The sequence below is a fragment of the Hypanus sabinus genome, chromosome 4 (assembly GCF_030144855.1).
Source record: "Hypanus sabinus isolate sHypSab1 chromosome 4, sHypSab1.hap1, whole genome shotgun sequence".
Lineage (NCBI taxonomy): Eukaryota > Metazoa > Chordata > Chondrichthyes > Myliobatiformes > Dasyatidae > Hypanus > Hypanus sabinus.
Window position 1 is genome coordinate 118,168,979 of NC_082709.1, and position 27,494 is coordinate 118,196,472.

At 41.0% G+C, this 27,494-nt stretch overlaps 1 long non-coding RNA gene across 1 annotated transcript in view; it reads left to right on the forward strand.

The window, feature by feature from the left end:
- Positions 1–226: 226 nt before the first annotated feature.
- LOC132393143 (uncharacterized) overlaps positions 227–27,494 on the forward strand; it is a 35,690-nt gene continuing 8,422 nt past the window's right edge. The window contains exon 1 of the long non-coding RNA XR_009511765.1: positions 227–1,267. This is a non-coding gene — a long non-coding RNA (uncharacterized LOC132393143). The remainder of the gene's footprint in view (positions 1,268–27,494) is intronic.

Here is a 27,494-nt window from a genome sequence, read left to right on the forward strand (position 1 = left end):
GGGAGGGATGAATGGGTAACGGAGTCGCGTAGGGAACGATCCCTGAGGAAAGTGGAGTGGGGGGGAGTGGGGGGGGGTGAGAAGATGTGCTTGGAGATGCTGGGTTCCAGAGAATTATGTGCTGGAGGCAAAGGTTAGTGTGGTGATAGGTAAGGACAAGAGAGAGCCTGTCCCTGGTGGGGTGGTGGGAGGATGGGGTAAGAGCAGAGGTGTGTAAAATGGAAGAGATGCAGGTGACGGCAGTGTAGATGGTGGAGGAAGGAAAGCTCCTTTCTTTGAAGGAGGGCATTTCATTAGCTCTGGAATGAAAAGCCTCATCCTTGAGCAGATGCGGCGGAGACACAGGAACTGAGAGAAGGGTATGATGTTGCTACTCGTATCAGGGTGAGAAGAGGTACAATCCAGGTAGCTGTGGGAATCTATGGGTTTATAAAAGATATCAGTAGATAAACTGTCTCCAGAGATAGAGACAGAGAGATCAAGAAAGGAGAGGGAGGCGTTGGGAATGGACAAGGTAAATTTAAGGGCAGGGAGGAAGTTGGATGCAAAGTTGATGAAGTTGACGAGCTCAGCATGGGTGCAGGAAACAGCACCAATGCAGTCATTAACGTAGCATAGGAAAAGTTGCGGGGGGGTAGATACCAGTGCAGGCTTGGACTATAGACTGTTCCATGCAGCTGACAGAAAGGCAGGCTTACCGGGGACCCATACGAGTGCCCATGGCTATACCTTTGATTTGTGGGAAGTGGCAGAAGCCAAAGGAGAAATTATTGAGAGCGAGGACCTGTTCCACCAGACGGAGGGGAATGGTGTGGAAAGGAACAGATCGGGTCTGTTATCTAGAAAGAAGTGGAGAGCTTTAGGGCCCTCCTGATGGGGGAAAGAGGTCCATAAGAACTAGACGTCCATAGCGAAAATGAGACGGGGATCTTGAAGTCATTGAAAAGATCCAGAGTGTGTGAAGTGTCACAGGTGTAGGTAGGAAGGAACCGGAGGATAAAACAAAGTTGAGATATTCAGATACTTCACCGTTCCCCAATTCCCATGTCCCTCACTCACCTTATCTCCCTACCTGTCCATCACCTCCCCCTGGTGCTCCACCCGTTCCCTTTCTTCCAGGACATAAACTCTCAGTTTGTTGATGGAAGCACAAGGTGACGGCACGGAGATGGGATCCACTGCCACTGATATCGGTACACAAAGCCTGAGAAGGACACCACTTTAGCTGGGCCACAGCGGGTGTTTGGCGCAGGCAAACATGAAGCAGGTATGAGAATTTTTAGAAGCGTGGTTTTCTTCTGATAACTCTGTAAACCAACATACCGAAATAGAGGCCAGCTAAGATACCACTAAGAGCCAAAGAAACGCGAGCCAATAGAATTGTAAGATCAACTGAAAGGGTAGCCAATCAGGATCGAGGCAAGTGAATGGGGTGGAGGCTATAAAAGTCCAAGTACTCCCAGAGAGAAACACCAGCAAATGCACACTGAGGACGTCACCTCGGCTGGTGATTAAACGGCTGCAAACTAATTGCCAAGCTCAGTGAACACTGCAATTGTTAGAGCTCATGGTCTATTTTAGAGCCTGACCAGCTGTTGGTGTAAGAGCCTAAAGCAAACTCACATAAATTTTCACCACTTTTTATATGATGCCAACCTCACTGGTGTGCTCCCATGTCCCAAAGATATGTGGGCTGCTGCATTAATTGCCACTGTAAATTGCCTCCCAGTGTGTAGGTGAGTGGCAGAACCAGAGGGAGTAGCTGGGAAATGTGCAGAGGATAGAGCAGATTTAATGTAAGATTACTGAGCATGGTGAGTGAGAGGGAAATTCATGGATTTATAGAGGAATAACAGTGCAGGAACTGTTCAACATCAGCCAAAGTCATGGAATAAGAAATAGTCAAAATAATCACAATTAGATAACCAAATTGTATTTGAGGAATTTCAGAGTATGTACTATTGATTATAAATGTTTTAAGAGAAAGAACAGATCAATTCTTTTTAACAGGTGCATTCTGCAGTTTTTCCTCCATTGCCCCCACCCTACCTATCACAATAGTCCTCTAATCCCTTCTTCCTTACATACTAAATTCATGAAATCCTGAGTGGCATAGATAGGGTGAACAATCAAATAGATGGCATAGGTTTAAAGTGAGAGGGGAGAGATTTAATAGGGACCGAGGTCCATCTTTTCACATAGAGGGTGCTCTGCATATAGAAACATAGAAACCTACAACGCAATACAAGCCCTTCGGCTCACAAAGCTGTGCTGAGCATGTCCTTACCTTAGAAATTACCCAGGCTTACCCATAGCCCTCTACTTCTCTAAGGTCCATGTACCTATCTAGGAATCTCTTATCATTTCCACCTCCACCATCACCGCCAGCAGCCCATTCTGTGCACTCGCCACTCTCTGCATAAAAAACTTATCCCTGACATATTCTCTGTACCTACTTCCAAGCACCTTAAAACTATGCTCTCTCATGCTAGCCATTCCAGCCCTGGAGAAAAGTCTCTGACTATCCACATGATCAATGCTTCTATTCATCTTGTACACCTCTATCAGGTCACCTCTCATCCTCCATCGCTCCAAGGAGAAAAGGCTGAGTTCACTCAACCTATTCTCATAAGGCATGCACCTCAATCCAGGTAACATCCTTGTAAACCTCCTCTGCACCCTTTCTATGGTTTCCATGTCCTTCCTGTAGTGAGATGACCAGAACTGAGCACAGTACTCCAAGTGGGGCCCTATATAGCTGCAACATTACCTCTCAGCTTCTAAACTCAATCCCACGATTGATGAAGGCCAATATACCGTATGCCTTCTTAACCACAGAGTCAACCTATGTAGCAGCTTTGGGTAAGTGGCTGTAACCAGAGACATGATGTGAATGCAAGGAGAATAAATTGTAGGGAGAACTAATGGCGGAATGGGGTTTATCCATAACCTGGCACAGATGCAATGAGCTGAATTATTTTCTTTATCGTAGGGAAATATGAAACAGATTTTCTATTTGTGGCCCCTCAATTCTAGTGCAGTGAAAAATAAATCATCATATAAACTCTTCAAAGCACCTTCCTCCTCTTCACCACATCCATGGGGTTATAAGTTGGTTATTTATTTTCCAGAGAAAAAGGTTTCAACATATTCATAAGCCAATTGGAGAAGGAATTTGTTCTGGAGTAATGCAAAAGTATAATGCAATCATGGCCAGGTGATAAATTCAGGCACATAGTTTGAAAGCAAATAGCATTTTGCCTAAATCAGAGAGTAATAATAGATAAACTTGCTGGTGTACGAGAAATTGTATGTGGGCCAAATGTCTTCATTCTACTCCTATATTTTAAGAACTTATGGTCTAAATTGTTTCTAGTGGTGATGGAATAATTATATCTGGATTAACCTGAATACTCGTTGTGCACTTTGTATAGTCAGCTGCTTCTAGTATTAACTCAGTATTTTGCAGAACAATGTGTCCCAAACTGTTCACAAAATCATTACTGTATCTTGACTAACAGTGATTGAGGAAATTGTTAGGGCATCATTGTGACTAAAATAAGTAAGGGAATGATTCAATTAACAAGTTTATTTCAAGCTTTTTACATGTCAACCTGACATATTCCCATTGTCTCTTAAGAAACTGAATTAAGAATAGGTTTTTTACGCAGAGTGGTGAGTGTGTGGAATGGGCTGCCGGTGGCGGTGGTGGAGGCAGAAACGATAGGGTCTTTTAAGAGACTCCTGGATGGCTACATGGAACTTAGAAACATAGAGGGCTATGGGTAAAGCCTATGTACTTCTGAGGTAGGGACATGTTCGGCACAGCTTTGTGGGTTGAAGGGCCTGTATTGTGCTGTAAGTTTTCTATGTTTCTATGTTCTACACTTCTTCAGCCTGCGCTGAAATTCCAATATCAGGGCTGAACCCAATTAACCCTTACCTAATGTTTGTTTCCAACTGCTTCTCATATTGCTTAATACCCTTAATGCCCAAAAATCCACCAGTATCAACCTTTTATTGACTTGTTGACTGAGAGTCCACAATCCACTTGGTAAGAGAACATTAAAGTGTCATATCATTTGAATGAAAAAAAATCTGCTTACTTCACTCCCAAACTCCACTTTCCTTTGCTTAGTCAATTTTCTCTATCAAGCCTTCCTAGAACCTTGCATACCTCAATTAAATTTTATGCTTCTTTTTGGAAGTAGGGATATTGTCCCCAATTTCCCTCTAACCCTTCATCTCAGGAGTTAAACAATCCTATATTGTATTACTTTCATGTCTGCCTAGAAACTCCTCCCATCAGCAGCACAAAATGTGCTTGACCGCTGCATCAGCTTTTTTACTTTTGTTTCTAAGATTTATTTCATTTTAGTTAATGATGCTGTTGTTACTATATGTCATTTTTAGCTTCTGGCAAGATTATTTTTCCAGCCATTCCTTTTTCAAAGCCTTTCATACTTGAGGAGAGCTTTTACAGTCACAGCAAGACTTCCTTGCTGAGAAATTAGATCATGTGATCATAATTAATCACTAGGAATATTGGCATCGTATTTATTTTATTTTACTTAGTGATACATTGGGGAGTAAGCCCTTCTTGCCCTTCAAGCTATGCTGTCCCAGCAACCCCACAAACCCAATTAACCCTAATCTAATCACGGGACAATTTACAATGACCAATTAACCTACCTGGTATGTCTTTGGACTGTGGGAGGAAACAGGAGCATTTGGGGAAAACTCACCCATTCTACAGAGACTTTTTACAGAATGGCACTGAAATTGACCTCTGAACTCTGGAACACATCGAGCTGTTAGAAAGCATTATACAAAGCAGCCTCTTCAAGTGAACCAAAGTGAGCCAAAGTGGGAACTTCCCTTTGTCACTAATGAAATGAATCAATTTTACATTAGATTCCAAAATTATCGCAGAGAAAAAATGTTGCAAAATTTTAAATTTCAATTATTAAACAGCATTTACATTGAAGTGCAATTTGCAATTGAAAACATACCAGACATGCTATTCAGCACACAAAAAGTGCTGGAGGAACTCAGCAGGTCAGGCAGCATCTATGGAAAAGAGTACAGTGGACGTTTCGGGCTGAGACCCTTCATCAGGATTGGGGAAACAAAGAGATGAGGAGTTAGAGTTAAGAGGTGGGGGGAGGAGCGGGAGAAACACAAGGTGGTAGGTGAAACTAGGAAGGGTGGGCAGAGGAGGGGAACAGATGAAGTAAAGAGCTGAGAAGTTGATTGGTGAAAGAGGTACAGGGCTGGAGAAGGGGGAATCTAATAGCAGAGGACAGAAGGCCATTGAAGAAAGAAAAGGGGGAGGGGCACCAGAGGGAGGTGATGGGCAGGCAATGAGATAAGGTGAGAGAGGGAAAAGGGGATGGTGAATGGTGAAGGGTGGGAGTCATTACTGGAAGTTTGAGGAATCGATGTCCATGCCATCAGGTTGTAGGATTCCCAGATGGAATATAAGAATATAAGGTGTAGTTCCTCCCGCCTCATCACAACAATGGAGGAGGCCATGGATAGACATATTGGAATGGAAATGGGACGTGAAATTAAAATGGGTGGCCACTGGGAGATCCTGCTTTTTTTCTGGCGGATGGAGCATAGGTGCTTGGTGAATTGGTCTCCCGATGTATATCCGGTCTCACCCATAATCAGGATGCCACACCAGGAGCACTGGACACAGTAGATGACCCCAAGAGACTCACAGGTGAAATGTTGCCTCAACTGGAAGGACCTTTTGGGGCCCTGAATGGTAGTGAGGGAGGAGATGTAGGGGCAAGTGTAGCACATGCTCCACTTGCAAGGAGAAGTGCCAGGAGAGAGATCAGTGGGGAGGGACAAATGGACAAGGGAGTCACAGTTGCGCAGGAAGCAGAAAGTGGGGGCAGTGGGGGAGATGTGCTTAGTGGTGAGATACCATTGGAGATGGATTATCAGCCATGCTTCTTGCAGTTTGAGCAAAAATTCAATAGAAGGAACATTAGCCGTGTTTGGTATTCAAAATTAACTAACGTTTAGATTAAGATTTTTATTCCTTATTAAATGGCACTTCATATTTATTAGCACTGAATATGAGTTTAGAGCTGGTATGTATTTATCCTATTTGGTCCTCTTACTGTGCTCTCAGTGAGGTCAATAATTGTCTTGCATTGCCTTTGCCTTTGAACAAAGAAGGGTTAGTATTGCGGAGACAATACTAACTTTTTTTTGGAGGGGTTTATTCAAGCCAGGGAAAGAGCTGGATTCAAACACATTTACATTGCAAGTAGATTGTTATCATTTTGTGTGAAGTATGTGTCAGAGATACAATTTTCTAGCTGCACAAAATTGATTGTTTTGGTGAGGGTCAAAGTTGGGAATGACGGAGCAAGGTGATTCAAACAATATTCATTCTTCTGCTTCTCATTACAAGGTGTGACTGGTGTCATTGTATTGAGTCACAATCCTGATTAGCATAATCTGCATAGGTTTGTTATTGCTCAGATGGTTTACCCTTAACTGTCTTCACTGAAATGATGTGGTCACAGACCAGTTTGGTGCTTTGACATGCTACCTAATAGAATTTACTTTCTATTCATAGGCTTCATTACTCATAAAATTCTTCAACATATACTCTTTCCTTTAAAAATAAGGTTAGAAGTAAGTCTATTTTTTAATGATTCAGACTGAATGCAAGAGCTTGATCCTCATATTCATTGCCATCACATTCAAAAGCTGTTATTTCAATAACACCCATCACTATTTACAAACTTGTATAGCAGCTACTAAGAATGTATTGGAGAATATTTAAAAAAATATTTTAGTACAAGATTTGAAGACCATAAAATCTAGGAGCAAAGTTAGGCCATTTGGCCCATCACATCTACTCCACCATTTCATCATGGCTGATCCATTTCCCTCTCAGCCTGATTCTCCTGCCTTCTCCTCCTATACCCTCATGCCTTGAATAATCAAGAATTTATCAATCTCTGCCTTAAAGATACCCAATGACGTGGATTCCATAGATTCACCACTCTCTGGCTAAAGAAATTCCTCCTTATCTACGTTCTAAGTGGACATCCCTCTATTCTGAGGCTATGCCCACTGGTCTTCGACTCCCCCACCATTCTCTCCACATCTACTCTATCAAGGTCTTTCAATGTTCAACAGGTTTCAATGAGATCACCCGTCCCCACCATTCTGAATTCCAGAGAATACAGGCTCAGAGCCATCAAACGCCACACATGTGACAAGCCTTTCTTTTTTTTACAAATTTAATCCAGTTTTATTTACTTCAAAACACAGTTTAGCATACTAAACATACAAAAAAGAAAATATACCTTAGTTACAAGATCATTTGAAGTACAGAATTTTCAGGGTTGTCACTAGGATTTCAATGAAACAATGCTGGGAGCCACCGCTAAGCCCGAGAAGTATTTAGGCAGGTTCATGTAGCACCACAAGCAACATATAATGTTGATCTTTTTAATACATAAAAAGGAAAGTTTAAAAGCATCATGCTCAATTGTTCCCAAATTGCACCAACTGTAAAGTTGCAAACATTTTAAGAGAATGCATATTACCTAGACACTGTAGGTCTATTAGTCTCAAAAAAAATCTTTTTATTTTAATGGTGCAATTCTATTCTTAATACACAAATAAAAATCAATTTGCAGAAATAGGAAAATTCATTTGCCCTTTCACAGCCACTTGGATTTGGCTTTTGCATTCTATAAACCCCTTGGAAGTGCAGCAGAGATTATCTATGTGTAGGCACAGGAGACCAATGTTAAATTATTACCTCCTTTTCCTATACAGCAGCTCTTGTTAATTGTAGTTACTACCAGAGTGTGGCTACCATCTTGCGATTTTGCTTCAATAAACAAAGTTTAAATCCTGAATGAAGTCAAAAGCACATTGTATGATAGTTCTAGTATAGTAGACACAGTGATGTTGTTACAAGCATGGCAGGCTTCAAATATCTACTGACAACTCTGATTTTTTTAAAACTTTGATTGCTTCATTTCTCCTCATACAGCAATCTCAAATTGAATTGGCTACAACGGCACTTTAAACAATACTGCACTTAAACACAAAACACCACATAAATACAAGCCTCTCAATGCTGGAATCATTTTCCTGAACTTCCTTTGAACCCTCTCCCATGTCAACACATCCTTTCTTAAGGGGTCCAAAACTGCTCAGAGTATTCCAAGTGAGGCCTTAGTAGTGCCTTATAAAGCCTCAACATTACATTCTTTCTTTGAAGTAGAGTTCAAACTCACCCAAATTTAACACCGAACAAACATAATCATTTGTTTGTTCACCTAAATCACCTGGCAGGGTCAATGTTTGGAAAGAGCTTTGAAAAGTCACTACAGTGGCTGGTTTGTGTATTGTTCGATAAATATATGTACACACAGTGCAGCACTGAGCAGAGGGAAAGCTACCTTTTCTTAACCTAGTGATCAACTGGCATTTAGAGTAACTGTACATGAGCTACATTGTTCTTTAACATTGCTGCCTAGGTTCTGGCTACCTGCTCTTATTAATATGCAGCAGTACCAGTCATGCTCTTTTACATTTCTAGCTTTTCTAATGAGACAATGTGTAGAACAATGTGTTCTAACGTGTGGTGCCGTACCAATCTTGTGGTATCACACCTGGTGGACTGGAAGCAAACCTTTTGCCATCATCTCTGCAAGTGGTGAATTCTGTGTCCAGTGTTGCAAAAGGAGCATAACACTGCAAATGCTCTACTTCCCAACCAGTTCCCCTCCACCGCCACCCTCCTCCGTTAGCCAGATTGGTTCTCACCCTCAACAATTTCTCCTTCAGCTCCTCCTATTTTCTCCAGACTCACAACCATGTTCCCAGCCTTCCCTGGTAATGCTCACCAACTCTTACTCCACAACGTTGATGATTGCATTGGTGCTGTCTGATGTGCATATGCTGAGCTCAATAACTTCATCAATTTTGCCCCCAGCTTCCACCCTGCCCTTAAATTAACTTGGTCCATTTCTGATTATCTACCTTCCATCTCTACATTTCACCGTCTCCATCTCTGGAGACAAATTGTTGACCCACATCTTTTATAAACCTACTGATTCCCATGGTTATCTTGAGTATACCTCTTTCCACTGTCTCCCGTAAAAATGCTATTCCCTTTTTTTCAGTTCCTTCATCTTTACTGCTTTCCTTTCCAGTACATCAGAACTGGCCTCCTTCTTCAAAGAATAGGGTTTCCCTTCCTCCATCATTGATTCTGCCCTCACCTTCCTCTCCTCCATTTCCCAAACAGATGTTTGGCTCACACCACCTTCCTGTGGCCTTAACAGTGATGGAGTTCCTCTTGTCCACACCTACCACCCCATGAGTCTCTGCATCCCTCACATCATTATTTGCAACTTCGCCATCTCCAAAGGGATCCTACCTCCTGATACTCATTTACCAGCCCCCTCCTTTTCTGCAGGGATCACTCCCTCCATGATTCTCTCCCCAATAATCTCCCTGCCAGCATTAGGCCCTGCAAGTGGCCAAAGTACTACATTGCACACTCACCTCCATTCAGGGCCCCAAACGCTCTTTCTAGGTGAGGCAACACTTCACCTGTGAATCTACTGGGGTCCTCTGTAGTACCTAGTGCTCCAGATATGGCCTCTACATTGATGGGACCAGAGAGTCACCAGTGGCCATGGAGATTTGCATAGGTGTAAAGTTATTCCTCCTTTCAAAACCTGCATAAAAGGCATTGAGTTTACTGAGCATTGAAGCATCACTGCCATTTATGGTGTTTGGCTTCACCTGTTTAGAAGGTGAGAGGAAACCTTGTCACAGCTGTCGTGCAGGTCCAGATTGTGTCTCTAATGTCACAATGAATTGCCTTTTTGTTCTCACAATGGCCTTCTGTCGATTATAACCTGGACTTCTTGTAGGATTTTGATTGCCGGCTTGAACAGCATAGATCTAGCCCTCAGCCAGCTGTGAATTTCATGGTTCATCCAGGGCTTCTGGTTTGGGAAAACTTGGTATGTTCTTAAAAGCATATGGACATCCAAACAGGTCTTAATGAAGTCATTGATGGAATTAGCATATTCATTCAGATCCAAAGGTGAATACTGTATTTCCTGCATATAGTTTTATGAATAAAGTTTATCTTTGAAGTATATAAAATGTATTACATAGAAATATACTAATTTATATTATATTATAACATATATTATGAATATATAAACACAACTCAGGTAGCACAGTAAGGAGCAGTTAAGGATAGGCAATAAATGAAGATAGGACTGCATGATGGTGTAGCAGTTACATAACACTGTTACAGTGCAATGACTCGGGTTCATTTCCACCATTGTCTGTGAGGAATTTGTACATTTTCTCCACGACCAGATGTGTTTCACCGGGTGTTCCAGTTTCCTCCCACCTTCCAAAGACAGAAGTGATTGGTTACATGGGTACAAATGGGCGGTATGAACTCAATGGGCTGAAAGACCCTGTTACCATGGTGTATCTCTGAATAACAATCAGTCACATGGTTGTAATTTGACAGCAGGAACTCACTGGGTTTGAAGACCCTGTTACCATGGTGTATATCAAAATAATAAATAAATAAATAATCAAGTGAGGTTCACAATCCCATAAATACAAGAACATGACAATAGCGTGTTGATTTGATAGGTTTTTAAAATTATTTTTGTTTATTTACTACTTAAGAATGCTGTGTATTTCCTCTTTTTGGTCTGAACATGCCTAGTATCTCAGGTGTGGAGATTATCTAAGTAGCCATGGTTACGCCATGTTTGGCACTAATCCTGCATGATCAATGATAAATGCAGTTGCTGTTAGTTTCTGTGTGTAACATCCACAACAATTGTTTGCTCCCATTTTTGATCCTATAGGTAAGATTTCTTGAAATTGTACTTGATGACTTCAGGTCAAGATGGTGCCAATGTACAACACTCCCTCAGTCAACATCTTCCAGATAGCCCATGTAGATGTTTTTTTTTACTTCTTTTCTGTCTACTTTTCACCTTAAATGTGTTTCTGACACTGTTAGAGCATGTGATTCACAGTTTGGAGATTGATTGGGTGATCCGGCAATTCGCTGCCTCCGAGAAGTGAGCGTGCACTTGGACGGCCTTGATGGCAAGAAACTTTAAGATGGGGCGTGAGGCAATGTTTTGCCAATTAAAGTGTCCATTACTCACCGACTGAGGAAGCACTGAGGAAGATTGAGACATTGAGCAAATGCGGAAGGCGAGTGAGAGTTCAGTTCATACTGCCTTCCTTTTGATCACTGCTGAGAAGGAGTCTGTTAATGGACTATTGCTGTGTGGCTTGCTGTTGCAGGCTGGTAGGCCTCACTGCGTTCATGTGGTGTCCCTCTCTCGATAAATGTCAATGATATTGGAGGATGGTGTTGTTCTGCATTTATAGATTGGACTACTGTGTTTATGGACTGTGGCCTTTTTCAAACTTATGTTTTTTATAGTCTGTGTTTTTTTAATCACTTATTCCTTTCCATTTTGCTGTGTGAGGGAAAGGTATTTGGGAGTTGATGATCTGTTAATATTTTTTTGTGTGATGGAGGGGTTGTTTATTGGTGTCCATGTTCCTGTTCCAGTTTGTGCAGTGGGAGGAGGTTTTTGGGGTTGATCATTGAGATGCCATTCTTTTTTGTGTGTGGGGGGAGGGTGGGTTTGATGTTTCTCTCTGAATGACTTTTGTGTTATGTCTTTGTTTTGTGGCTATCTGGAGAAGATTAATTTCTCAGTTGTATATACATACATATGTGCTTTGATAATAAATTAACTTTTGAACTTTTGAACTTTGATGCTAAGTCAGCCTGCCAATTTAAGTCACGTGCTCACACAGACAGGACTGATGGTCAGGATTGAATCCCAGTAGTGAGACAACCGTTCTGCTAGCTGCACCACAGTGCAACGTGTTCCATTGTGCATGGCAATAAGCAAAATAACACTTGATCAGCATCACATGCTTCATTTACCACAAACTGCAAATGTTAAAAGCTTGAACAAAAGCCACCAAACACAGATTGTTGAAGAATGTAGATGAAAGTATTTGTGGACGAAAGCCTTTGGAAAGAGTATGAACCTCTCAGCTGCTTGAGCTAGCAAGATTATTGTCACTCGAGAATACAGCAGATGAAATGGAAAGGTCACAAAATCTTATTGTGAATTGGATAGGAAAGAAAAGAAATACCAGGGCCAAGCTTAATACTTGAAGAATTTAACAAGAACAATCCCATGCATTAATGAGATAAGAAATCAAAACAGTGTGGGTATTGTAGTGGCAGCATCTCCCATGGAGCAGAATGTCCTGCTCAAGGAAGATGAAGATAATTCATGTGAAACATTCAATCATTGTTTCAGCCTGTATGTTTCGTCAAACCCAGTGCATTCACATTTATGAAAGCAAGTATTGAATGTTGAAGCCATTGCAGAGATTAGCACCAGTTCTGATAAACCCGAGTCTGCTTTTGTTAATTTTTACACTTGTCAGAGTCCTCAGCTGCGGATGCAAGTAAACATTTAGAACATAGAACATAGCAAAGTACACAGATGGACAGGCCGTTTGGCACATGACATGATATTCTTGATGCTAGTTTATACTTAATTCCCCTACTCTTGAGATTCATCCACATTCATTCATTCCACTCATATTCATGTCTGTAATAATCCACTAATACCCCTTGTACTCTATTCCAGGCATCTACCACTTTCTGTGTGAAAACACTTGCCCCTCACATCACCTTTAAACTTCTCCCACTAACCTTAAAAACATGTCCTCCAGTATTTGACATTTCTACCTTGAGGGAAAGATTTTGATTATTTACTCTATCTATGCCTCTGATAATTTTAAGCACATCAGTCAGGTCTCCCCCTAGCCTCTGATTTACAGATCATGGATTAATGTTGATACAAGCACGTTGGTCAGTTCAATGAGTGAGCAGGCTTCCCACATTGTTTCAGTCAGAGAGCCATCATCAGATCCTTCATACTGTTTTCAACTCAAAGAGACAAAATATCAAGCAATTTCCTCATGATGATACTGTAAACGTATCACAAATTATATTCCAGTTCAAGACTGATAACAAGAGTTTCTCCTCTTACTGTGATTCTCTTCTGAGTTTGACATACAACTAGCAAATTGCAGAAGTTCAACTGCAGTGCCTATAGCTAATCGAATAGTCATGAATAAAAGGCTGCAGAACAGCGTACAAGTTTTATGAGCATTGTTAGGGAGTATTCTGGAGTTATGTGAATAGAGAAGATATTAATACAAGCAAGGACCAGGTTTCATATCTTATTGTAAATGTAAATAATTTAAGGAAGTTTGCAAATAACCTTCAGTTCTTATTGCAAATTGCAAGCCCTAAATTGATTAAACAATGTCATTGTAACTATTGAGATTGTTTTGATTCATCTGCTGTTACCTTTGATCTGAAGAGTATAAAAATGTGATGAACTTTTGGGTTTGGGATCCTCTGCCAATAATGTCTCCAGAACGATTCCTGCATGTTGTGCTGAATAAAGACTTCAATATCACCAGCTTCAGTGTCTCTCTGGTGACCTTGTTCACAGTCACAACAAGCATGAACAGGTACCCATCATGATAATAGAAATTACATAAATGCTGCAAAAACGCAAGATGTTGCTCTCACACTGAGCATGATAGTTTCAATCATGGAAGTGGAACCATGTCATGGAGAATATGCCTCTCGTGATGTTGTGTATAGACAATGTGCATCAATATCTCATGGTCCAGCTGACCTCAGATTTTGTGCTATGAAGCACTTGCATTGTCATTGCATATTAACCAGAAGAACTTAAATAAGGGCTAGGACCATCATAAGATGGGATGCCCATAGCAGGATAGTTCACAAGGACCATCAAGACATGTGGAAATAAAATACTTGTTAAGGGAAAGTACCTTCTCAGGTATAGATTGGTTGATCACAAAGTTGACAAATCCTGAGTTTGTCAAACAACAATGGTATCAATTTTTAAGAACTATTACAAATATGCGAGTGACCCAATGGAGCATGGCTTTACACTCTGGTGATTGTGTGTTAACAATTGTCTACAGCTTTCAGATTCCTTGCCGGGGAATTTGTCAGTTTCACGTTCACAGATGCAGGCTCTTGAATACATGATTGTCTCTTTGTGCTATCTGTTATGCCGTCTACAAACATTGAGTTCAGATAGGGAATGGAGCCCAACAGAGTGAGGGGATTAGAAAAATTGCGCCTGACTTAATATTTAGACACCACAGAATTGCACCTCTTTACCCCTGTGATAATGGAACTGAACATTTGTGCAAATACTAAATAAAGTCATCTGTACTGGTTGTAGATCATTGAAGCATTAACTTTATTGTTTCGTATGAAGGATATAAAGTTGAGAATGAGACCTCCAGAGCCTAGACAGAGTTCTGGTGAAACACAATAGTGTCATAGGGAAGCCAAAATTCCAAGTGGTGTGAAGCCACTTGACTGGCACAAAGTGAACATGTTCACAGGGTGCACACTGTGCAAATCATCACATGAAGATTGTAGCAGGTTTCACTATAAGATGCCACAGAATTTTGAACAAAATCTCTATTGGGAATGTTTTAATATGTCACATAATAAGCCCTTAATTGACAAACACAAGGAAATCCGCAGAAGCTGGAAATCCAAGAAACACTCTCAAAATGCTGGAAGAACTCAGCAGGCCAGGAAGCATCTGTGGAAAGGAGTACAGTCGATGTTTTGGACCTTCATCCAGATAGGAGAAAAAAAAGTGAGCCATCAGATTTAGAAGGTGGGCGAGGGGAGGAAGAAACACAAGGTGATAGGTGAAACTGGTGGAAGGGGGGAGGGTGAAGCAAAGAGCTGGGAAGCTGATTGGTGGAAGAGACACAGGGCCAGAGAAGGGGGAATCTGACAGGAGAAGACAGAAGGACACAAAAGGAAGAAAAGGGGTAGGAACACCAGAAGGAGGTGATATTTGTTCTGTTGGTAAAGGTGACAGTTCAAGTTTTCAATCCATGCTAACGTTTTAAGGTAAACCTCCTTTGAATCAAAAGCTGATAACTGACCTTCTTAAACAAGTGGACATAAAACTAATTCAGAACTCATGATTTTCAACATTCTGTTCCTATTCTGATCTTGGCCTAGGAACTGCTGTGTTAAATATAGTTCTCCATGCTTCTTACGAGAGTGAGAGAGTACAGGTAATACAGGCTAGAAAGTGATTCTGTGACAACCCACCACCCTCAGGTCCCAGTGTCCTTAGGCATTTAATCACTGTGTTATTTGGGTGATAATTGCCTTTATTTATTTCCTTTTGGGAATCTTTGTAATTAAGTGGACATATATGTTCTCGAAAACAAACAATGTTATGATGTTCATAATAATGAACACTACTCATAGTTTAAAATGCAACTTTTTTGACAAAAGCATATTATACAGACTGAACATATACAATTTAATAACTGAGGGAATATTAGTTCTGAATATTCCAGGGATGGTGGATTACAGCTCTAACGTTAAACTGGAGAAGCAGGATTGTTTTCTCTGTAGCAGATTGAGGAGAGATGAGAATTGCTCAGAATCAAGTCTGGTTTAGACAGGGCAGCTGGAGGGAAGCTCCTCATAGTATGCGTGGTTTAAGGATGATGGGTGGGGTGTGCCGCAGATTTAATGCGATGGTAAAAGACACCACTGAGATGTATCTAAGTAGTGTACAGCAGGAGTCAACAAAGACAAGATCGTGCTTATCTATAAAGTCAGAGCAGCCTGTGGCAACCATGCACTAACTTTACTGCTTATCGAATGGCGTACATCAGTCACAATCTTATAGCAACTGACCAATTAAACCATTATATCCGCTACAAGATCCATGCAACATACATAAAATTTACCCTTCATTGGATGAAGAAATAAAGAACATGTATTAAAGTTATTTGTAAGTTTATTGTTGGCTGAAGTATCGCTTTCTCGGCTGCCATATTTTTCCACTACAAAATGTTTCCAGTTTGTCTAGACTGCTGAGGAAATCTATCTTTGAACTGATTCATGAATCACTTCTTAATAACCACTTTCAAGAACATTGAATGAAGGCAGAAGATTCTTAAAACTTTCACGAAGCAGCCCACAGCAGTTTCTAAAATTCCATGACAGCCTGTTCAGTTCCATGCTGTCCATCACCCATCCACCGGTTCTGTATCCAAGGGCACATTTTCTGACTTCCAGAAGTTTGTATTTCACATATTCCAGCACCAACAATTCCAACAGGAAATGTCATCAGGAATTTTCCAGGCTTGCTGTAGAAGACCAACAGCAGCTTAAAGAAAAGCTTCTCTTCTTTGTCAGCGTGCAGGGTGCTGGAGCAGATTGAAAATGTTCTCTTGAAACTAAACTTTTTCTTATTTTACATTATCCATAAATATCCCAAGATCAACAGTTGATGTCTAGTGAAGCAGTGAAGTTGTCGGAGAGTGAGTAATATCAACATATCATAACTCACTGTCTGCAATGTCATTATTTTATTATACAAAGATTATAATAATATAGTGGGTTATTTTCTCAGTAAACCCCATAAATGAGCAGTCTGAGGGCAAGCTGGAAATAGTGGCTGAGATTATTTGCGTTGGATTGCTTCCCACAATATATGTGAGAACTGTTTTTCATGATGTATTGTAAATGCTTCTTGCAAAAAGATCCTCCCAGAAATAGATAGAGGTCTTGTAGCTCCAGCAGGTTCTCTTCAATCCTGACCTCCAGTGCTTTTTGTAAGGGTTTCTTCAAGGTTGTAGGTTAATTGGCCTATAAATTGCCACTCTTATGTAGGTGATTGAGAGAATCTGGGGAGAGTTGAAGGAAAGATGGGGAGAATAAAATGGGATTAGTATAATTGGGAGCTTGACTGTAGCAAAGGCTGTGAGCCAAGAGACATGTTTCTGTGCTGTATGACTCTGTTTTGTTTAAATACGTGACTATTCCAATACTCTCCTCACCTCAGTCTCCCACTTTACAATCTCCATGATCTTGGATCCATCAAGAAACTCTTATCTGTTAGTCTGCTTACTCTTCACTCAGCTAGCCGCAGAGCCTCAGTGGCTCTTTTCATAGATGGCTAATTTTATTTAAAAAATCCTTGCAGTCAAGTTCCTCCATATGCTTTTTACATAATCTCGACAAGCAGTCCTGTTCTGGTCTTCAGTGTACTGTTTCTGTCACTCCACCACGGCCAGACGTGCCTTCAGCTGCATGTCCACAAATCCCATCCTTTTCCTGCACCTTCATAACCCCTCATCTGGCTGAATGTCAACACTTGTTTGCTATCTTGCTGACTTGAGCAAGACTGCAGATGCTGGAACGAGGAAGTGGAATTAAAATGGTGGCCACTGAGAGATCCTGACTGCTTTGGAGGATGGATTGAAAGTACTTGCGCTGAAGGTCCCCCAATCTGTGCTGCGACTCACTGATGTAGAGGAAGTTACATCAAGAGACAACAAATGACATCAATGGATTCTCATGTAAAAATGGCGCCTCACCTGGAAGGACTGTTTAGGGCCTTGAAATGGTAGTGAGGGGAGAGGAGGGAGGCAGGTCTGCATGGTTATAGAGGTGCCTGATGGGGGATAGGTGGGGAGGGATGAGTGGACAGACAGTTGTGAAGAGAATGATCCCTGAGAGAAGTGAAGAGGGAAGGGAGGAATGGTGGAATCCAGCTGGAGATGTTAGAAGTTGCAGAAAATGCTCTGTTGAATGCGGAGACTCAGGGGGTGGTCAGTTAGGACAAGGGAAGCCCTTTCCTTGTTATGTCAGGGGAATAGACTATGAGGTGAAGAAAGATGTGCATGAAATAGAAGAGATTTAGATTGACAGCAGTGGAGGAAAATCCAATCCCATTCCCACGTGGACATATCTGTCCACAGCATCTTTTATTTCAAAGGTGCAGCTAGACACAAATTAGATGAACAACACCCATATTCCATCTTGGTAGTCTCCAAACTGATAGCATCACCATTGACGCCCCTAAATTCCTATAATCCTGCTCTTCTGTTCCCTTAACTCCTTTGTATTTCCTTATTGCTCTTTTCCTTTTATTCCTTCGCTTTCCCCTACCTCAACCCCATGACCTTCCCATCACCCAGGACTGTATCCCTGTGGCTTTCCACCCCCTTCTCTTTTTCCATGGTCTGCTGTACTCTCCTAATACATTCCAACTTATTGAGGTCTTTGCCTTTATGTTTCTTTCACCTGTCACCTCCCAGCTTCTCACAGTGTTCCTATTTCTCCCCTCTTCCTCAACAACCTACCTTCTCCTTTTCCCCTGGATTCATCTATCAGCTGCAAACTCCTCCAACTCCACCCTTTTATTCTGGCTTCTGCCCTCTTTATTTCCAGTTCTGATGAAGGATCTTGGCCTGAAACATTGACTGTTCATTCCTGTCCCTGGATGCTGCCTGAGTTCTTCCAGCATTTTGTGTATTGCTCGATTTGTTTACTGTTATTCTCTTGAAGCATCTACTGCCATCTTCCTTCATTGAAGTATATAAATATAAATTGTTGCTTTTACTGAGATAATCTCTTTCGTTATGATATTAATCCTCTTTTTGGAGGTATCTTGATATTTACTGTCATTCCTATGATTGGTGTGTGCAGAATTAGGATTGAATTCAAAGTCAAAATATAATTTATAATATTTTATTGCATCACCCAATGGTGTTTGAGGTGTGTTTCAGTGAATCTAGTTTTGCAACTTCCAGATGCAATGAAATTTAATCTTACAGAGTTCATTTAATCCTATGGAGCTGCTTAATCATCTTGAAAGACATTAAATATTTTATATGTGAGAAAGCCTAGTTTGATAGCTCTTACTTTTTGAACCAAAATTATTTGGTTACAGAGATATCTTGTTTTCAAGGAGTTTGGCAAAACTTGTTATAAGTTGTATTTAAGCAAAGTGGAGTCACTAAAGACAGCAAACAATGGTATTGCCTGGTCTGACTTGGCAGTGGTTAAAATTATGGTGTTCTTTAGTTTTTAAGTTATCCATATGACTCTTATCTTTCCCCCACCCCGGCTCTACATTAACAAATGCCTAGTATTGCTAACAAGGTTGAACAAGTTAGGTCTTTATTCTTTGGAGCGTAGAAGGTTGAGGGGGGACTTGATAGGGGTATTTAAAATTATGAGGGGGATAGATAGAGTTGACGTGGATGGGCTTTTTCCATTGAGAGTAGAGGAGATTCAAACAAGGGGACATGAGTTGAGAGTTAGGGGGCAAAAGTTTAAGGGTAACACAAGGGGGAATTTCTTTACTCAGAGAGTGGTAGCTGTGTGGAACGAGCTTCCAGTAGAAGTGGTAGAGGCAGGTTCGGTATTGTCATTTAAAGTAAAATTGGATAGGTATGTGGACAGGAAAGGAAAGTAGGGCTATGGGCTGAGTGCCGGTCAGTGGGACTAGGTGAAAGTGAGCATTCAGCATGGACTAGAAGGGCCGGGATGGCCTATTTCCATGCAGTAGTTGTTATATGGTTATACGTAACTGTTGCCAAATGCATCAGATTTAAAAATTCCCCTTATACCATTGGCTACATGGATATCATGCAGTTGTCCCTTTTCTCTTCTAACCCAGCACAAGATATTTTAGTGCATACCCAGATAGGTGATAATTCCCTGCAAAGATCTCCAGCACAAAGCCAATGTATAGCCGATGCTGGAAATCTGAAGTCAGATTGCTGGCGATCAGTTCCTTGGAGTGGGATGCAGAGTTGATGTTTCCAGACAATGTCCTTTCATTAATACTGAGAGCAGTCAAACAGGTTGAAATTCAGTGACCTGAAAGGACTCCTGGAGTACTCTCTCCGCACATGCTGGCTGACTCCATGAATCTTCTCTTTTAACATCAGTCTCATACATTTCAAAAAACTAAAGTAAAATGATGCACGAATAGAACTACAATCTCCCAAGACATGATTCTGAAATTAGTTATTTGTATTCTTCCAATGTCCTTAATCTTTTATATGCAAAGAAGTACAAATTCAGTGTGTGCAGCTGATTGTGATCAGTTAACCTTTTCAGACCTTGTCTAATTATTACAAAACTCAGCCAATGTAGCCTTTTAATGCAGAGAGATGAATACAGTAGTCCACATGTTTAATCAGAGGTTTATATAACTCTAATATAATTGCCACTCCATTGTGCTCCAGGTCCCTTGGGATAATTATCTGCTCTTATATGGCTGACAGATTACATGCTGCAAGCTCTTTTCTAACTAGGCCTAGCTTGGATGTGGATGGTTTTTTATTTTTCTTTGCACACTGATGCAATACTAACAGTCCAATGGTCAAACTTTCAATTGGAGCTTGCTAGCATCTCTACTCAAGACTGAACTCAAAAATGAATACGGTGAACAGCCTGATTCAGGTCCCAGTGGAAAATTAGATCACGTGTCTCTCCAGGTCTTCATTAAGTTGACCGGGCAGAACGGTTATGCAGACAACTCCCGAATTACTGTGGGGGCATGAAGTTGCATTCTGAGAAAATGACTTTCTGTAACGTGAAGCCTCATCATCTGTATGTGTCAAGAAATGCTGGCTGAAACAAAAAAAGAAGAGTGATTTATTTACCTTTTCACATAAATTCTGTGAAAACAAAATGATTTCTTGGTGCTTGGGGTCTTCCTTTGACATGGACACTAATGGTAATTCTGACCTTGCCTCACATTCCTAGTGCACTGTGAATGGCTGAATAGACTTAATGACATTTATTACTAATTGACTCAACTCTTATTAGCACCCTGCTGATTTGAGGCTCCTTGTGCACCTTTCCTGACCATACATGAGAACTCTTATTGGAATTACTGACTACTAGCAGCGAGGCACCTACCTATTCATTATCATGATGGTGCCTCCTCCTCTGGTTTCTATTTAGAACAAGGACAGAACAGAAGTTTCCAACCTTTTTTACATCATGGTCCAATACCATCAAGCAAGGGGTCCGTGGACCTCAGGTTAGGAACCATTGATCCAAAACATAAAACATAGAACAGTACAAGAGATGCATAATGTTGTGCCAAAGGAATTAAAGGAAAATAACACATAGAGTCTATATCCCTCCATTCTGCACCTGTCTAAGAATGCCTTAAATGTTTCTACCCTATCAGTCTCCACCATCTCGCCGGCTGCAAATTCCAGGCACCCGCCTTTCTTTGTGTAAGATACTCACCCCGCACATCTCCTTTGTTCTTGCTCTACTCATCTTAAATGCACACCCTCCATTATTAAATAATTCAGCCCTAGGAAATAGATACTGGCTGGCTATGCTAGCTGTGCCTTTCATAGCCGTCTAACAGATCTCTGCTGTTCCAGAAACACTAGTTTGTCCATGTTCTCCTTATAGCACCTACCCTCTAATCCAGGCAGCATCCCATTGAACTACTTCTGCACCCTCTCTATATCCATCCTGAAATGGGTTGACCAGAATTGAATACAAAACTTCTGTTTCCCTAAACAGTGTTTCATAAAGTTGCAACATAACTTCCTGACTTTTGAACTCAGTGTCTCAATTAATAAAGACAAGCTTGTGATACATCTTCTTTACCACCCTAGGAATTTGTGTGACCGCTTTCAGGGAGCCATAGATTTGGAACCTCTTGGTCCCTGTGTACATCATTGCAGTAGATTTCAAGATTGTTGCACCACACTTGCATCAATAAACAACGTTAATATCCTGAGTGAAATTACAATGCTTTTGTGATGATGCTCATGAATCTTCATTGAACTCACTTTCAGATTTGTCTGTACATCTCTGAAATGTTCTGAGAATTTCAGTTCTGGCAGACTGAAAAATTGCAAATGGTACTTCACTCTTAAGAAGGGAGAGAATCAGAAGAAGGAAGTTAGCCTGACTTCAGTGGTTGGGAAGATTTTGTTGATCATTAAGGATGAGGTTTTGGGATATTTGGAGGCACGTAATAAAACAGGCTGTAGTCAGCAGGGTTTCCTTAAGGGGAAATCTTGCCTGACAAACCTGTTGGAATTCTTTGAGGAAGTAACAGGCAGGATAGATAAAGGAGAGGCAGTGGATGTTGTTCACTTGAATTCTCAGAAGGCTTTTGATAAAATGCCGCACATGAGGCTGTTTAACAAGGTACAGCCCATGGTATTACAGGAAAGATACTACTATGGATTGCAGATTGGCTGACTGGCAGAAGGCAAAGGGTTGGAATAAAGGGGGCCTATTCAGGTTAGCTGCCAGTGACAAGTGGAGTTTCGCAGGGATCGGTTTTGGGACTGCATCTTTTCACATTATGTATCAAAGATTTGAATGATGAAATTGATGACTTTGTGGATCAGTTTGCTGACGATACAAAGCTAGGAGGAGGGGCAGGTAATGTTGACGATGCAGGGAGTCTGCAGAAGGATTTGGACAGATTGGGAAAATAGGCAAAGAAGTGACATATGGAATATAATTCAAGGAAGTGTAGGGTCATGTACTTTGGTGGAAGGAAAAAAGGTGTACACTATTTTCTAAATGAGGAAACAATTCAAAAATGGACTTGGGAGTCCTTGAGCAGAATTCCCTAAACGTTAACTTGCAGATTGAGTAAGGAAGCCAAATGCAATGTTGCATTCATTTTGAGAGGACTAGAATATAAGAGTAAGAATGTGTTACCGAGGCTTTATAATAAATTTTTCAAACTGCACTTGAAGTAATGAAAGCAGTTTTGAGCCCCTTACCTGAGAAAAGATATGCTACATTGGAGAGGGTGCAGAGGAAGTTCCCAGGAATGATTCCGGAAATGAAAGGGTTAACATATGAGGAGTGTTTGATGGATTTGGGACTGTACTCGCTAGAGTTTAGAAGAATGGGGGTGGGGGTGAGGGTTTATTTCATTGTATCCTATCAAATATTGGAAGTCTTAGACAGAGTGGAGGTGTGGAGAATGTTTCCTACATTGGATGAGTCTAGGACCAGAGTGTGCAGCCTCAGAATAGAGTGATGTTCATTTACAACAGCCATGAGAAGCTATTTATTTAGCCAGAGGATGGTGATTCTGCAGAATTCATTGCCACAGATGGCTGTGGAGGCCAAGTCATTGAGTGAATTTAAAGCAGATATTGATAGGTTCCTGGTTAGTCAGAGCATCAAAGCTTATGGGGAGAAGGCAGGAGGATGGGTTGAAGAGCAATAATAAATCAGCCATTATGGAATGGTGGAGAGGCTTGACAGATTGAGTTGCCTAGTCCTGCTCCTATGTCTTAAGGCCCTGTGGTCCAATTTACCAAAAAGCACTAATAAGTAAAAGTCACCAGTTCCTCTTGATTCCTCCTTTGGGAGTTTAACTTGGATGAACCATCTGCTGATGCACCATGCTTGCAGTGCATCCCTTGGCCCTGCATCTTTACTGTCAAAAAGTTTATCAAAAGACATCAAAGCTGACAGTTAAAAAAAATCAAAGCTCACATCCGCTTTTGTGAGATTCCTTTGGTTTGTGCATCTCATGGACATTCTAATGATCTTCATTTCTCTGAGTCATCCAGTTCTAATAATCGATAAATTTCTTTGTTATTAATAAACCTTGTCAAAGAAAAATAATAACATTTTCTGCAATATGTTTGTCACAAATATTGAGTGAATTCTCATAAATTCTCAAGGCAGTCGTCTCTGGTGTTAAAAGTCGTTGAATTTACTATTGATTATCTATCATCTGATGTTATTGTAAGTTGTTCTGATTCATACTTATCAGTAGGAAGGACTATGTACCAATTTCTGCAACCCAGCATGATATCAATTGAAAATGGCAATGGTGAAAAAGCCAGTGTAGGGATCTCATGCTAAACTATTACCACTGTGGAAAGACTTCGTGAGTGTCCCAATATTTTGCAGACAGATTGGTCCGTTTCCTGCTAAGTATGCTGAGACGGACTATTATCTAGAGTGGACCAGTGCTGACTATTCATCATAATGGCAAAGCACACAGCAGGGATATCAAACCAATCATATTGAGTCTGGCATTGTGCAGTCTCATTCCATCTATAAATGCTCCAACAAGGTAGAATGATGGAATGGATCACTGTTGTTAATGTGCTACCTGGTAGACGATCCATTCAGTGAATGACTTCTTCAAACTTTAATAAGCAGCCAAGCTGTTTCAAATTCTGAAGATCATACAAAACAGTTTGTATTAATTGTATTCCTCAAACTTCATGCATTTTCTGAATGCTTAACCTTAAAGTTATACATAAGGGTAGTTTTAAGTACATGCGTTGTTTAATATTATATGTTGCGACTTTTCGAGTAATTTTTGCAAATTGACCTTTTAACATACCAAGCTGTGGAAGAAAACCAGAATGCTCAGGAAAAAATCATGAGGTCTCTGAAATAACATGCAAACTCCACTGGAAGTCAGAATTTGAACGCAGGTTGCCAGAGCAGTGAAGTAGAAACTCACCCAGCTGCGACACTGAGTTGTCCCAATTTGAAATACAAAAGAAGTCTTTAGATGTTGTTGCACTGTGGAAAAAGTCTATTTAGAAAGGAGCATAAAAACTGTTGGCAATTAAATGTGGAACAGTTTGATCTTAGAAACGCTACAGCACAATACAGGTCCTTCGGCCTACAAATCTGTGCCGAACATGTCCCTACCTTAGAACTACCCAGGTTTTACCTAAAGCCCTCTGTTTTTCTAAGCTCCATGTACCCATCCAGGAGTCTCTTAAAAGACCCTATCATTCTTGCCTCCACCACCAATGCCAGCAGCCCATTCCATGCACTCACTACTCTCTGTGTAAAAAAACTTACTCCTGACATCTCCTTGGTACCTACTTCCAAGCACCTTAAAACTATGCTCTCTCATGCTAGCCATTTCAGCTCTGGGGAAAAGCCTCTGACCATCCACATGATCAATGCCTCTCATTATCTTGTACAACTCTATCAAGACACCTCTCATCCTCCGTCGCTCCAAGGAGAAAAGGCTGAGTTCACTCAACCTATTCTCATAAGGCATGCTCCCCAATCCAGGCAACGTCCTTGTAAATCTCCTCTGCACCCTTTCTATGGTTTCCACATCCTTCCTATAGTGAGGCGACCAGAATTGAGTGCAATACTCCAAGTGGGGTCTGACCAGGTACTATATAGCTGCAACATTACCTCTCAGCTCTTAAACTCAGTCCCATGATTGATGAAGGCCAATGCACCATATGCCTTCTTAACCACAGGGTCAATCTGCGTTACGATCCCTCTGATCCTCCACACTGCCAAGAGTCTTACCATTAATGCTCTTTTCTGCCATCATATTTGACCTACCAAAATGAACCACTTCACACTTATCTGGGTTGAACTCCATCTGCCACTTCTCAGACCAGTTTTGCATCCTCTCGTTGTAACCTCAGACAGCCCTCCACACTATCCACAACACCCCTAACCTTTGTGAATCAGCAAATTTACTAACGCATCCCTCCACTTCCTCATCCAGGTCATTTATAAAAATCATAAAAAGTGGGGGTCCCAGAACAGATCTCTGAGGCGCAAAACTGGTCACCGGCTTACATACAGAAATGACCCCTCTACAACTACTCTTTGCCTTCTGTGGGCAAGCCAGTTCTGGATCCACAAAGCAATGTCCTCTTGGATCCCATGCCTACTTACTTTCTCAGTAAGCCTTGCATGGGGTACCTTGTCAAATGCCTTGCTGAAATCCATTTGTACTACATCTACTGCTTTTCCTTCATCAATGTGCTTAGTCACATCCTCAAAAAATTCAATCAGGCTCGTAAGGCACGACCTGCCTTTGACAAAGCCATGCTGACTCTCCAAATTTTCATAATCCTGCCTCTCAGGATCTTCTCCATCAATTTACCAACCACTGAAGTAAGACTCATTGGCCTATAATTTCCTGGGTTATCCCTACTCCCTTGCTTGAATAAGGGAACAATATCCGCAACCCTCCAATCCTCTGGAACCTCTCCCTTCCTCATTTATGATTCAAAGATCATTGCCAGAGGCTCTGCAATCTCTTGCCTCACTTTCCACAGTAGCCTGGGGTAGGTCCCATTTGGTCCCGGTGACTTATCCAACCAGATGCTTTCCAGCACATACTCTTTTTTAATATCTACATTCTCAAGCTTTTCAGTCAACTCCAATTCATCCCTACAATCGCCAATATCCTTTTCCGTAGCGAATACTCAAGCAAAGTATTCATTTAGTACCTCCGCTATCTCCTCCCGTTCCAAACACACTTTTCCACTGTCACACTTGGTTGGTCCTATTCTCTCACGTCTTGTCCTCTTGCTCTTCACATACTTGTAGAATGCCTTGGGGTTTTCCTTAATCCTGTCCATCAAGGCCTTCTCATGGGCTTCTGGCACTCCTAATTTAATTCTTAAGCTCCTCCCTGCTAGCCTTATAATTTTCTAGATTCATATCATTACCTAGTTTTTTGAACCTTTTGTAAGCCCTTCTTTTCTTCTTGATTAGATTTATAACAGCCTTTGTGCACCACGGATCTTGTACCCTACCATCCTTTCCATGTCTCATTGGAACGTACCTACTCAGAACTCCATGCAAATATCCCATGAACATTTGCCACATTTCATCATAGAGAGAAAAAAAACTAAATTACTGCAGATGCTGGAAATCTGAAATAAAAACAGAAATGTTGGAATAGTCTGCAAGTCAGGTAATGTTGATAGAGAGAAATGAAATAATATTTTACATAATTCCAAGATTTTCTTTCATACTAGGCTCCCAGTAACTGGCACCATTGCAGTATTTCCTTCTCTCTTCTGCCCTTACCCATCTTCTTCTATTTCCTTCTTCAGGTGATCTGCAGTTAACAAACCCTTACCATCCTTTCTCATCCAATACTGCCATAGGTTCATATAGTTTCTTTTGGTCTTTGTTGTGACTTTGAATATAAAAGATCTTTATTCAAAATGGCAAAGAGGCATTTTGGAATGATCTCTCTTGGTGTATCTCTGAACTCAAAGTTTATACTCATTAAGATCACAGCTGGTGATTAAGTATTGTATCAATTCTTTAGCATTCTGGGTGGAGACCTAAGACTCTGTAGAATTATAGTTTTGCAATGGGTGCACATATCAACTGTCAAGAACAGCCCTGCATATTTTGGACACCTTTGTAGTGAGTCCAGACAATCTTACCACTGCATTGAGAGATGTCTTTTTCCACAGATTATTGCAAATTTATGCACCTATCCTTATATCAGATTAAATATTGGTTCTCTTTTATAAATCTGGCTGCTGCACCTATTCAATGAAAGATATCCCTTGCCTAACAACCCTTAACAGTCTCTGCCTTATCACAAACATTCCCTGTGCTCTTTACACGCTTGCCCCTTCTTCTCATACTAAAATACACTTGTATTCTAATGCTGGCTCGCTCTGGCAAAAGGTAATCAAGCTGAAATGTTAATTCTGTCTCTCTCACTACAGATACTGCCTGACTA